At 47.5% G+C, this 13,598-nt stretch overlaps 1 protein-coding gene and 1 pseudogene across 3 annotated transcripts in view; both read right to left on the bottom strand.

Moving 5' to 3' along the window:
- The window catches only part of Tmtc3 (Transmembrane O-mannosyltransferase targeting cadherins 3), a 329,866-nt gene that overhangs the window by 222,759 nt on the left and 93,509 nt on the right, over positions 1 to 13,598 (bottom strand). The gene's annotated exons all lie outside the window — the stretch shown is intronic.
- LOC146192355 (uncharacterized) lies at positions 9,018 to 9,718 on the bottom strand (annotated as a pseudogene).

The following is a 13,598-nucleotide window of genomic DNA, read 5'->3' as shown; positions in this document are numbered from 1 at the left end:
GTTGTTAAATGCAAGATCAATTGTTTCTGTACCAATGTATCTAGGAATGAAGTGCGCAGAAAATGAACAGGATGTGCGAGCAGCAAAAGGTTTCACATTAAGTTAGAAAGCGAAATGCGAAAGCGGTGGTTGTAGGTGATAGCGACCAGGTCAGCGGATTCTGCTGACCTTTCGGCGACTCGACGCCGACACGGCGCGGTCAGCAGTCGAAAAGTCCCTGACCGCGGCGTCCACAGTGCCGTGCACGCGCACGAGCCGTCACACTATCTAGCGACAAGTCTCTCTCAGTGTGATGCTATGAACTATAGTGCATGACCCCAACAGGAACTGACAGCGACAAATGACCTTTGTTCTTGAAAGCTGACTGATTCTTAATAACGTCAGAGATCACGTGATAGGCGCGCGAAGACCATAGCTGAACATGTGGTATTTGCAGACCCAAGCGAAACAGCTATAAAAACTTGGTTTAACCGCTCTAATTACTCCTAATTTTTTCTACCAATAGTAACACGAATTTTTTGACGCAACTTCTAGCGTAACGTATAGATGCGCTTGAAAAATCACAGCGTTTATTTCCTAACAATGGTGGCATTTCAGTGTCGGCATTTCTATCAATTAGGCAGTTCGTACGACATTTTGCACGAACGTTCTTGCAAAAACATTACTTCCTAGCATTTCGTCCCGATAAAGAAACTCCCCTTTAAGGCCATGAATATATTACTTTGGCACAAAAAAAAAACCGTTTCTATTCCATGGAAACAGCTTCTGAAAGGGTTAATAAAGTTGTATAGAGCACACAGGCAGCTGATGCGCCCAAAGGAGAATTTTTATTGAGAGAAATGCAGTTCGATCAGTGGGACAAAGGTGTAGAAGACAAGCAGCCAGCATCCCTCGAGGGCGAAATACATGGCTGAGAGAGTAAACACATGATACCAGAGCATTGTCGAAAGCGAACTGAAATACAGTGAGAACCTTAGCCACAATCGAGATCGCAACAGGAGAAAAGCAGGCGACGCCTCCATGGTATAGGACGCGTTGAGGCGGGCACTACATGCACTGCGTCCCGGCAATGAAAAAGGGCGAAAACGAAGACCTCCCGTGACGCCTTCGTGGGTCGCTTCCCTTCGAAAAGAATGATGGTGTGCAGCAAACAACGTGTTGTGCACGAAAGAAAGGAGACGGTACAGACGTGAAGTTTGGCGCACAAAGCGTTCGGTAACTGCGAAGCCAAGAAGAGCGGACAACGCCCCCGGCGAGAGCGCACCGCACAAACCGCGGGTCTTGTTTAATTTCCGCCTCCAGCGGCCGCAAATCATTTGCGTCTGTTTAATTAATGCCCCAGACGCGCAGCAGAGCTAGAGGGTGCTCGCCACGTGTGTTTGCGAAAAGGAAAGAAGAAGACAGACGGAAGACAGCGGGATTCATTTGAACTGCGACGCGAGTAAAGCGTAAAACGAAGCAGGCCCGGATAAAAGGAACCCGGGGTCTCTCGACAACAGGCGTGTTTATCTGTTCGCAGTTTACTTTTCTATCTCCTTTATTTTTTGCTGTCTTTGTTAGCCCTATGGTTCTGCCTTGTTCCTTGTGTGGCACCCAGCAGGAGGCGTGGGCAGCAACGTGGTCTGCCATCTCGAGGCCCCAGTTCTCGAAACGAAAGAAAGAACGCGAACTTCCGGTCCTCACGCAGGAGCCAGAGCCCCCCGGGCGGCCGTTGCTCCACTTTGAGGGAGAGTGGAGGAGAGTGACACCCAATATTAAAGGCTCGCAAGCTGAGGGCGCCCGCGGCCAACGCAACGTATGACGGCCGCGCGAGGTCCCTGGCGTCGAGGCGCGCGAACACTCCTCCTGGAGTGCTTTCGGCGGCGCAGGGCGGACGGGCAAGAAAATCCGAAGATGGCTACTTTTGCTTGTATGCAGAAAAAAAAATACCGGCCCCTCGTTGTGGTACTTTACACATTGGGCGAAAGCGAAGCACGAGAAGTTATGAAGAAACGATGAAAACAAGGAAGTCTGGGCCACGGCAACAAAGGAAGAAGAGCACTGCAGAATCTGCATTGGAGTAATGCAAAAGCACGGATGCTGCTATTGATTGCTTCTGGTTGCTTCTAGTTGCTTAATTTACTTCTCGTTTACTCAATTTAGTCTTGGGCACTTTCAAATTGCGCGCCAGTCTTTTCCTATGCCCTTTTTGGGCTCTGCTTCCGGTTGCGTGACGTTACATCATTGACGTCACCCTAATTGAATGACTTAACCATTTTATTCTTTAGTACTTTCAAATTGCGCGCCAATCCTTTCCTATGTCCTTTTTTGGCTCGACTTCAGGTTGCGTGACGTCAAATCCTTGACGTCACCTTAACTGACTGATTTAATTAACTATTTAGTATTTGGTACATCTTGACGTCCCCTTAAATGACTGCCTTAATTAACTATTTTAGTATTTGATACATTCAAATGTGGCGCTAAGCCAATGACACCTTTTTCGCCTTTACTTTTACGTTTTTGCCTATAATTATTTACATAACTAACTTATTGGCTTAATTATTTTTTCGGCAGCAGCATTACGTCACCCTCTATCGATTGACCCCACTCATTAACCTCTACTCCTTCTCAATTATCCACAACTGCTGCGGACACGATTTTGCGGACGCGGTGTGCGGACAGAAATCTGTGAGCATAGCGAACTATAATTTCGCATTAAAAACCAGAGCTCTACATATCACACGTGCGCATTTGATTTCGTAAGAGGTACTGTCGGGGGCCGATCTATAGCGAGGAACCAGGTGAGAAACAGGGCCGCAGACAGAGCTCTTGAGGGACAAAATATTCCGGTCCGATAACAGACACGACAGAAACATGGCAGAGCGAGAAATATACAATAAGCCTGCAACGTTTCCTTTCACGTTTCTTTTTCGCACAAGAACTGGATAAAATTTTGCAGATCATCTCTTTTCAACATGCGCCTGAAACAAGATGGCTAAGTTGCGTGAAAAGAAGACAACCAACATTTTTAAAGAATCATTCTTTCCTAGAACGACCCGCCAGTGGAATACCCTGCTGATGTTGTCCAACGCACAAGTGTATCTTCATTCTGTCACGCGCTATCCTGAATATATTGTCACATTTGTTGTATTGTATTCACATCGTGGCGTCGCTTGCTAGTCTAACGTTGACTTGTATTTATGATGAGTAATTACGGCTCCGTGTATTGACGCTACATTGTGTAAATTGTATGTTTTGCAAAGCATTGTATGCCTGCTCCTGCCTAAAGCCTGACACTCAGGCTGGCAGTATGTTCTTAAATAAAAATAAATAAATAAAAACAAGAGACGGGGCGCAATCGCCCCACTAAAACTGATTTGGTTGAAAGTTTTCGAGCACATAATTGAGGGATAAATACGTAAATCGAGACTTCACGCCAAAAAGACACGTAAAACTTTGCAGATTGCAAACGAGTACCTTGCAGCACAATATGCAGAAACTCTACCTTCAAGTAAGTAGTCTAACAGGTGTACAGTCAATACAAGCTATATATATATAGAACTCGAAGGGGATCGACAATATTTCGATATATAAAACACGCAAAGACGTGAGCTCCTCTGAAGATCCTGTGAAGCGCCCGTGTAGTGTACCCTAGCCAGCAGCACGCTTCCTGCCGCGATGTGCTGCACACCGGCGTACTGGCAGTCCACCGCTCGTTTCGGGTGTGACGACTAGCGCGGCACACGTACGTGCACCCGCGCGCCGGGCGTCCCCTCATGCCAGGCGTAAAAAAGAGGTGCTCGCGCCCATGCGCTGACCCATGCATGACAAGAGCGCGTGCTCTAACTACTCGATAGTCAGATCGGAGCGTCGAAGTTCACGCCGTTCGCACCTAGCATCTAGCTCCGCGTGGCCCATATGTCGTTGGGGTTCACATCAAAGCTGCTGCGGGCAGAGCTTTGGGAAACACCACCGCTTGTCGTAAGAGGTGTAATCCTGTTACTGGCACATGATAAGCGCTATAACCAAGTTAAAATAGGCTACTGTCCATTGCTTCGTCTACTATAGCAGCGAGCCAGCCCACGCGAAAAACTCCGCAAGCCTTCGGTCACCTAAGCTGGCTTCACCGCACGACGACCGGTGCATTCAACTCTGGCTTTCCCGCCTGACAGCAGTGTCGCATTGAAAACAAGCGTTCCAGACAGAAAGGCTCTTTCAAGCGAACTCGACATTCGCCTCATCAAGGGGTTTTACAGCGTCAGCGCTGTTAGAAGGTGCCCAATGTTCCATAGCCGACCCAGCAACGCACGCGAAAAAAAAAAAAAAAAAAAAAAAAAGAACTCTGGCCGCCATTACGAAACGCGCACCTTGCAGGGGCCGTTCGATATATCGAATGTTGTGCTGAGCGCGAGTTCGATCATTGTGAAGACGACTGCTATACTTATACATGACATTTTCAAAGGAATATTCTGAGAGTTCCAAATAAGCAATAATTTGATATAACCGGATCGACTGTACTAGGATACTCTAGCAGAAGTACTTGAAAGCATTACGAGCAACAAAGCCGTAACAGTACAGGAGAAAAGCTTTGCATCTTTTTTTTTTATTAAGGAACGAGGTCAGACGTCTACACACGAGTGAAATTGCGTTGATAGATAAGATACTGTGAGATATATTGCCTTGCTGTCTACACAGCTCTAAGCGTTTTCTGGCCGAGAACTCTAGTTTCCCTTAAAACTGTGCTGCTGGCGAGATTTCAGTGTGCAATCAGTTGTCAATGTGAGATTATCCTGACAACATGTTCTTCTCAATATCACCACATTGCAGATAGAGGGCTTTCTGCTTCAGCTATGTGTTATTCTGCAAGGGGCCGCATCAAGTCACACACCACATACACAATAAGCGTGCGTGCAATTACGAATAAAATGTCTACGCCTTTCTAAACGTTTATCCGTGCTTTTTAAAGACCGCGCCGTCATGCTCGTATTAGAGACTTTTAGTATAGCGTACACAGACACACGCAAAGGAATAGCGCACGCCAAAAATATCGTGACAGGCACTGCGCATGCGCTATACGATAGCCGAGACCGAACTCTTTCGTACGATAGGCCAGCGTACGCTGAAACCTGAGTTTATCGTACCCAGCCCTCACGTACGATGGGAGATCAGCGTTGACAAGATGGCGGCGTCCAGGCCGCCCGCTTCAGAGTGAATTTGTCTTCGTTACCGCGTTTTTGAGCGCGCTGCCGCCTATAAATGGCACACGGGGTTTTCGCTTTGCCTCGTGTAGCATTGAGCACAAATAATTAGCGAATATTTACCTCTATTTTTCATTTCGCACCGCGGCAGCGCAGTCCCTAAGCCTGACGAGTAGCGTTGCTTTGTTGGTATGGCAACGCCATGAAGTGAATAGTCTTGGCTTGACTGCTTACACGCGTGTATCCGTAAAAATATGCTTGGCAGTACGGGCATGGTACGGGGCTGAAACATAGAGTTCCTTACACTAACTAGAGGGAAAGCTGAGGGCGCTGCACTTCAGCCAGCATGGGCGCGCTAAGAATCATGGGCCGGTGTGCTACTTGTTGCGGGACAGTCGGTTTTTCTCGGGTACGTGGAGTGGCGTTACTGCGATGTTTCTTTTTCGTCATCATCATCATTTGAAGTTGCGTACATAGACCGCGAAAGCCATAGTAGCGAAGGCTCAAAAGCAGACGTCGCCAATAAATGGTTTTTGTTTCCCAAAATGCCACTAAAAACTTTCTTAAGTGATTGCCCAACCATAAATATTTTCATAACGTTTTTTTATTTCAAAGCTTGCCTATTAAGTGCGAAATATTGGTATTTGTGCTGCTCAAAACTAAGCCAATAGGAGAAAGAGCCATCGCTTATATTGGATAAATATCACACTGACATGCTGTTTCTCTCTCTCTTTACAATTTATAGTCACAATATTCAATCTTAGGGCATTATTTACGGTAGAACAACGTTTATCTTTGCATTAGTTTTGGCCAAAAGTTGTAGTTCTGCACTCGGTAGCTCACCGGCCCATGATGCTTTGAGCGCCCATGGTGGCTGAACTGGCCGTCTGGAAACTCCATGTAAACGCCCATAGACGGCAGCACAGCTTTCCCTCTAGGTAAGAGTAAGAAACTCTATGGGCTGAAAGGAGGCCGTTGTGCAGCATGACGGCAATACAAGGTAAAAGTCGTCAGCCCAGGAATACCAGCGTTAGGGAGTACAACAAAACTGCCACAGCAAAGAAACTGGCTCAGGTGCGACTTGGCTAGGTTTGGCTTGCGAGTAAAAAAAAAGCCCGAATGTGTTTTCTTATTCTAAACCTAGATGTCGCCACTGTAGTTTGCGTTAGCGCTTTCGTACGGCCAACTAAAAGCGCCGATGCAACACACGGAGTATCGTCCCATAAATTTCTAGCGTTTATCGTACGAAAGCGTCCATACGCTATACTAAAAGTCTCTATTAACGCAATAAAAAGCGCCCGTTCAGCGTGAAGCGCCGCGTAACAGAGGCTGCAATGCATTCTCGCCGCGATGTCTGCGCCCGCCGAGCTGCACTTCTATAGTTGCTTGATAAATGTTTATGCCTGGACAAGAAGTGGAAGCTGTGACAGATTTTCTGTTCTTGGGCTCCAAGATTACCTCGGAAGGAGACTGCAGCCATGAAATTAGGAGACGCCTGCTTCTGGGAAAGAGAGCAATGGTTAGCCTTGACCGCCTAGTAAAGAGCAGAGACATTAGTCTGCCAACCAAGATCCGTATAACTCGTGCTATGGCCTTTCCAGTTGTGATGTATGGATGCGAGAGTTGGACTGTGAAAAAGGCTGACCGCCGAAGAATTGACGCGTTTGAATTGTGGTGCTGGCGAAGACTCTTGAGAGTTCCTTGGACTGCCAGAAGATCAAATCAGTCGATATTGTCGACCATAAACCCTGACTGCTCATTGGAGGGTCAAATTTTAAAGTTAAAGCTCAGCTACTTTGGTCATCTGATGAGAAGAGAGGAGTCGCTGGAGAAAGATTTGATGTTGGGAAAGGTTGAGGGTCGCCGGAGAAGGGGTAGGCAGCGAACTCGTTGGTTAGATGGCATCCTCGAGGCACTGCAGATGAAGTTATGTGATGTTAGGAAGATAGTGAGAGACCGGAAAGCGTGGCGTGACATGGTCCATAGGGTCACGAAGAGTCGGACACGACTGAACGACTAAACTGAACTGAACTTTGGTTATAGTATCGAACATGTCGTCGTAGTGCCGGTTGCTGATCAGGAGTGATCAAGTAGGCCACACAGGCTGCGCGCTGTAGTATACGCCCACTGTCAAGACCAAGACGCTTCACTCAGGATTTAGCTGTGTTTTGCATCTTCAGAAGGCGATGGCAACTGCGGGGACGTACGCTACAAGGATCACGATACACGGCTAAGCAGCAGAGTCTTGGCGTTCTGAACTTTTGGGAAAGGGGTTGGAGATGAAGAAAAAGCGCAGCAGCCAAAGGAAAGGAAAATGCCAGTTCTGACGTCATGGGACAGGAAGGGCGCAGTGCCGGACACGGAGTAAAAATCACCGATTAAAGAATCTTCACACCACTCTCAAACTGGAATTACCCTTCAGGAGATTAAAAATGGAGTAACATGCCCTCTAGCTCACTCCCTGTAGAGAAAGAAGCACGGTATTAATATCAAGAACTGGTATACATTTTCGCCACTAAACACAAGGAAGGCTATATTTTTAGCAACAGAGCCACATTCCCATATGACAAGATTCAGTCATGTGAGCATCAACCCCAGAAGTCATTCAACCGCGCCAAACAGAAGGCGAGGTTAGCAATTAAAGGAGACTGAAACCTCGCTTAAAATCGTGGTAACTGCGACATCTTCGCAGATTTTGAAGTGGAGATCTGATTGCGATTGCGATCACAGGCATTTGTCATTTTTCAGTGATGAAAATACCGCTTAGGGTTGGGGCAGTATACAGAGCTCGCGGCCGGTAGTATGCTAAGAACATGCCACGCTCTTTAATTACCTTACAGGGCTATCCGTGTTTAGAGCTGAACGAGCCGCGAGACCAAAACAGATGTTGGTGCACTGCCCTATATACTAACAGAAAGGCAATGCGCTGTAATGGTTAAAAATCGGGCCGAATGCGCTACGCAATGTAAGATCAGATAATATGCGCTTACCTTGTTAGATAAACGGCCTTACATGATGGACACGGCCAAGATACACCGGGCCGTTTCTAAAATGTTGCTACGTTTTCTCGGCCTTTAGAAAACTGCTATCCTCTTTAAACCACTGCAACTATGATACCGCTCACTACGTGCAGGACAGGCAGCCTATAAACTTCTAAGTAACCAGAGAAAGTCGCGCACTGTTACGGTTGCGCCTCGAGAGCTTTTCTGCGATGATGCACTTTGGGGTGTCACCGCGTTTCCGACCTTTAATCTGACTCGTTCGTCGCCATTCTCGCACAGCGGCGAGGTAAAATTACACACGAGATGAAACGGGAACATAAAGTGTAGTAAGCCCCTGGAACGCGGAGATACAAGACGCGGCTCGCAGAGCTCAACGATCCGCGTCGCTACCACGCCGCCGCCAGCGCGCTTGCTCCGCTACTGGGCGCGCCGAGCTGCGCGCGGCACGCGCACTCTTATTTTTTATTTTTGCCCTTTTTCCAGTTGAGCGCGGGGCGACCCGCCCAACACGCTCGCTGCCTTGTTGACACCAAGGAGGATATATAGAACTTGCTGGAGTGGAAGCCACCTATACGCTCCTATGCGGGAGAGTGAAGCCTTGGCGGCCATCTTGCCAGTGGCAAAAAGCAGCAGTACGCAACCACGCTCGTGCTTCTTCGCGCTGCCTATGAAGTTGCTCGCGTTTACAAAACAATGAAAGCAAGCGGTTGTGGTTGTAAATGTTTATTTTCCATCCATCAGCAGCCAATTGGCATGTAGAAAGCAATTAGCCTGCACAAATATTAAGGAAAAAAAGCTTAATAATAAGACGCACAGAAAAATAATGGTGAGAGGCACCCTACTGGTGATTGTAAATAATCACCCTTGACAGAACTGGTCTAACTTTAATCTTGATCAATTCCCGGTTTCGTTCCTTCATCATGTGGTGTATCCTAACTTTCACGTATTCTTCAACGATTTGTTTTGCACAAATTGTAGATATGATTGTCAAGCGGATCGAAGTCAAGGAAGTGCTCCTCCTGTTCTTGGTACCACTCTGTTGTTAAAGACACACCCAGGACTTCCAAGATAAGGTGTTTTGCCCTTGCCTGCACCGTTGTAATGGCATTACATCCCGTCTGCAGCCGTCGCAGCCCCTTCTCAACTGCTTCACACAGGCCAATGACGTCTTGTGAATGCGAAACAAGTCCACCTCGGATCTTCTGCTTAATTAAAGGTGCAAGCTCATCGGAATGCAGGGCTGTGATGCACTGATCACATGTTGTCGTTGTACTAACTTTTCGCACAACTAAGCCTACTATATACGGCACCACGGCATCCAAAAAAGCAGAAAGACTTTCGGGCCAGTCAATGCGATGTATGTAGTCGTGGTCATCTGGCAGAAGAACTGATGACCAGTGCTATCAGTGACAGTGCTTTCTGCATTACCATGGCTACAGTAGTGGTTGAATTCAAGATGGAGACGTTGTCTTGGGAGCAGTTTTCAGAATCGGAAGACGTCCCTTCCGTCTGAACCAACAGACGCTTGTATGCAGCCATAAACTGCGCAGCTGTTGGATTGTTGTTATGACCTCCTCGTACACGTACGAACTCAAAGAAGTTCTCGGCATGATCTTGACTGAGTTTGTGGGTCAGCAAGTATTTCAGTTGATCCTGGCCGACAAGCTCGTCGAACATTCTTTTGGTGCTTGCCTTGCATATCAAAAAGCCAACAAACCCAGTTTTGTTTAGTCCTTCTGTAACTAGACGTCCTGCCGGGTCTCTCAGCCCGTTTATGTAGCCAGGGTCTCCGAAAAGAATGGCTTCCAGCAGGCTTCATTCTGCTTACGAAGCGGTGCGTTATAAGACCTTGCTAATGGGTTTCTGGAGGTCAGGTTGTCAAAAAAGTTCTCAAAAGTTCTAATAGTGTTTGATGTTGCGCTGGCACTCTTGAATTGTGACAGCTTGAGCACTTGTTCGCAGAAGTCCAAGGCATCGGCAACTGAGGCACTCAGTGCTTGTACAGCATATCGGACCTTCATTGTTTGCTATTCCCACTGAACGTGGACCTTTGTGAGCTTGATGCCAGGCCGCAACCCCTCTCCACGTTGCAAAGCCTCCAATGCTACTACATAAGCCCACTTCACATGCTTTCCTTCAGCGTCGATGAGGTGGCTCACGGTTGCCAATGAGTTGCGGATGAGCTTAATCATTAGGCAGGCATCTAAAATAACGTGAACATTTTTAGTGCAATCAGCTAGGTCGACAAAGCTTGTAATAAACCCAACAGAGTCAGGTTGAAGCTGAGCACCTAAACACTTAGCCATAGTGATGTTCGATGAGGCACCGTCAAATGTAAGAGAGACAACTTCAGCCTGAACTGATGCAAGCTTCTCAATATATTGTTTGGTCAGCTCCGCCTTCTCCGCTCCAGTTAGTGTGTCAATTAGAAAGTGTGCGACTGGCATCTTGAGTCTGATGTTTATACCAACAATAATGAAGACACACATTTCTGGCTTCGGGGAGACAAAAAAATGGCAGAAGCAGAAAAATGAAGCAGAAAAAAAAAACGCTCACAGCACACTTTTATTCCACAAACACTATTCTCCAGCACGATACTAAAACAACAACAACAAAAAAACCACTAGCGACAAGAAGCTCAGACGTTTCCTTCCGTTTGCTTCCATCCACTATCCGACAAGAGCCTTCGTCGACTCTATTTTGGCAGCCGTATTTATGCCACGAACACCTCTCACGTGAGAAAGGCGAATAATTTTGCCTAGCGTGTCATGGTTTAACATTCTCCAGTAATTCTCACGGGCTTCTGTAGGTGCTGAGAAAAAGCAGGAAACACAGAACGCACACTTCCCGCGCGCAGCCGCGTCGTCTGTACGGTGAGGTCAAAGCACTCGCGGGCGCGAAGTGTACGGAGCACAGGCGATCTCCATCTCTTGCATGCTATCTTTCAAGGCGAACGGCCCGCTCCCACAGGCTCCATAGCTCGATATCTTTTGGAAACCTGTCAGTAACTTCGGGACTATTATTTGTAGCACATATCTACCACATCAGTTTGCGCCACTCGCCAACGCGCGCGTAGGGCTCAATTGAATAGGTTTTCGTGCACTTACAGGTGGAATGTGAGGCCACAACCCTTCTCCAGTCTGTTTGCACATCCCTAGGCAACGCAAGAGGCAACCATTATCAAACCGTTGGTGTTTGCATGCTCGTCGCGTCAGCTTGCACTCAAACAGCGCACGAAAGCAGCAGCGCGAGCCGGCGTCGAACGCGCTTTCTGCCACTGGCAAGATGGCGACGGCCGGCTTCACTTGAGGAGCGCCCCCTCCACTCCAGCAAGTTCTATATATCCTCCTTGGTTGACACGGCACCGAACGCGATTAGTGCAGTGAGCGCCGCTACACGGCCGTCGACGGCGAATTCCGAAGGGAAAACACGTGTCGGGACTCGCTCGCCAACCTGGCTTTTAAGGACACCGAATCAAGCGGAAGAAAGGAGGTGTCGCCGCCTTTCGAAGCATGTGACGAACAAGGCAGAGAAAGGCAAAAATATCGACGAGAATAACGCTGAAATTTCACGCTGAGCACGTTTTATACAGCGATAGCTCTACTTGAAAAGTACAACCCCGGGGACCGCTCGGTTCCGTCAGGGCGAACTTGAAGGTGAGCAAAGGTCAAACTGGGAGTCGGTCTATACATAAAAAGACAAATATTTGCTTAGTCTCTGTTATGCTATGGTAAGCTGGCGCATGACCACATAAATGACTGGTTTGTCTGACCATGGATAATGACCTTTCACCTTAAAAGGTGATTCTTAATAACGTCACTGATAACGTGATAGGCGCACGACGATACCGGCTGAACACATGGCATCAGCAAAGCCAAGGAAAAACGACTGTCTATTAAAATTTGGTTTAACCGGTTGAACGAACGATAAATTGTTTATTACGCAGACCTTTTAAAATGAAAGACATAGCTGCCCTACATAAAACGTCTTATTATGCAAAGTACACCAGAGTGAGATTACGCTGCACCCTTGTGTGCCGTTAAAATGAAGACGTGCTGACGACCCACGCAGCCCCAAGCGCTCGGTGGGAATTTCAACGCAGGCCACATGGACCTGACCCGAAGCGAGTTTCAGAATCGTGTCTTCCATACTTAAACCGCATCAGGAAATGGTGTTCAGGACTGCCAGACGTCGTGTTGTCTCGTACTATCTCATATACACACCACAAAAAACCTCCATAACGCATGCGGAACGTGGGTTCGGGCACTGATACACCTAACGGGCGCGCAGGCGCCGTTTCGCTCAGTGGCTACTGCGTTCGGGTGCTACAGATTTTTAAGGGGAAAACCTTTCTAGGGTCACGGAACGAAATCCCATGCGCTTGATGTATGTGCGAGATCTGTCAAATTGCGGGAGATTCCGCGAGATGTGTTCTTGTCTAGCGTTCCTACCACCTGCAATGACACACTTGAACACGGCCTATAGGAACGCCACGCGACAGGAACGATGGTGTACCGTCCAAACACACTTGCCGGATGTGTGTGACAGATACTGCGCCTTTACTTTCCTGCAAACCAATTATAATTATATGCAGCATATTGTAACGAACGGCGACAAGAGGCAAACGATAGGAGAGCAAGGGTATATATAGGCTTTCGCCAATCTCCTCTCCGCCATCATCATCATCAGCCTGACTATACCCACAGCAGGGCGAAGGCCTCTCCCATATTTCTCCACTTAACCCGGTTCTGTGCTAGCTGCATCCACTTGACCGCTGCGAACTTCTTAAACTCATCCGCCCACCTAACTTTCTGCCGCCCTCTGCTACGCTTTCCTTCCCTTGGAATCCAGTTTGTTACCCTAAGCGACCATCGGTTATCCTCTCTTCGCACTACATGTCCTGCCCATGTCCATTTCTTCTTCTTAATTTCCGCTAGAATGTCGGTAACCTGAGTTATTTCTCTAACCCACTCTGCACGCTTCCTATATCTCTATATGTTACCCCTACCATTTTTCGTTCCATAGCCCTCTGGGTTGTCCTCAACTTAAGTACAACTCTTTTGGTTAGCCTCCACCTTTCAGCCCCATAGGTGAGTACCATAGGTTAGCCTCTCCACCACTCTCTTGTAACTCTTGACCGAGGCAACTATATCTTGCTGGAAGTGAAATGTCATATGTAATATGTAGTTACTATGATTATAATGTGGATAATTTTGATTTCATTTTCATCATCAAATGCGCTGCGAAAATCCAGGCCGATCTCATCCTCAGTCTAGTTGTATGACCCTGCTTTTTCCGAAACATCGCCGACCCCTGCCTATTACGGCAGCACTGAGCGAGTTGCACATGCAGTGCGATTGCTTTATAAGCCGGATTCTCACTAGTTTTCATAACAGTAGCCGACGACAACAGTCAATAC

The sequence above is a fragment of the Amblyomma maculatum genome, chromosome 4 (assembly GCF_055883805.1).
Source record: "Amblyomma maculatum isolate TAMU_Amacu chromosome 4, ASM5588380v1, whole genome shotgun sequence".
NCBI lineage: Eukaryota > Metazoa > Arthropoda > Arachnida > Ixodida > Ixodidae > Amblyomma > Amblyomma maculatum.
Note: the sequence above shows the minus strand (reverse complement) of the source record. Positions and strands in the feature narration are given on the sequence as shown.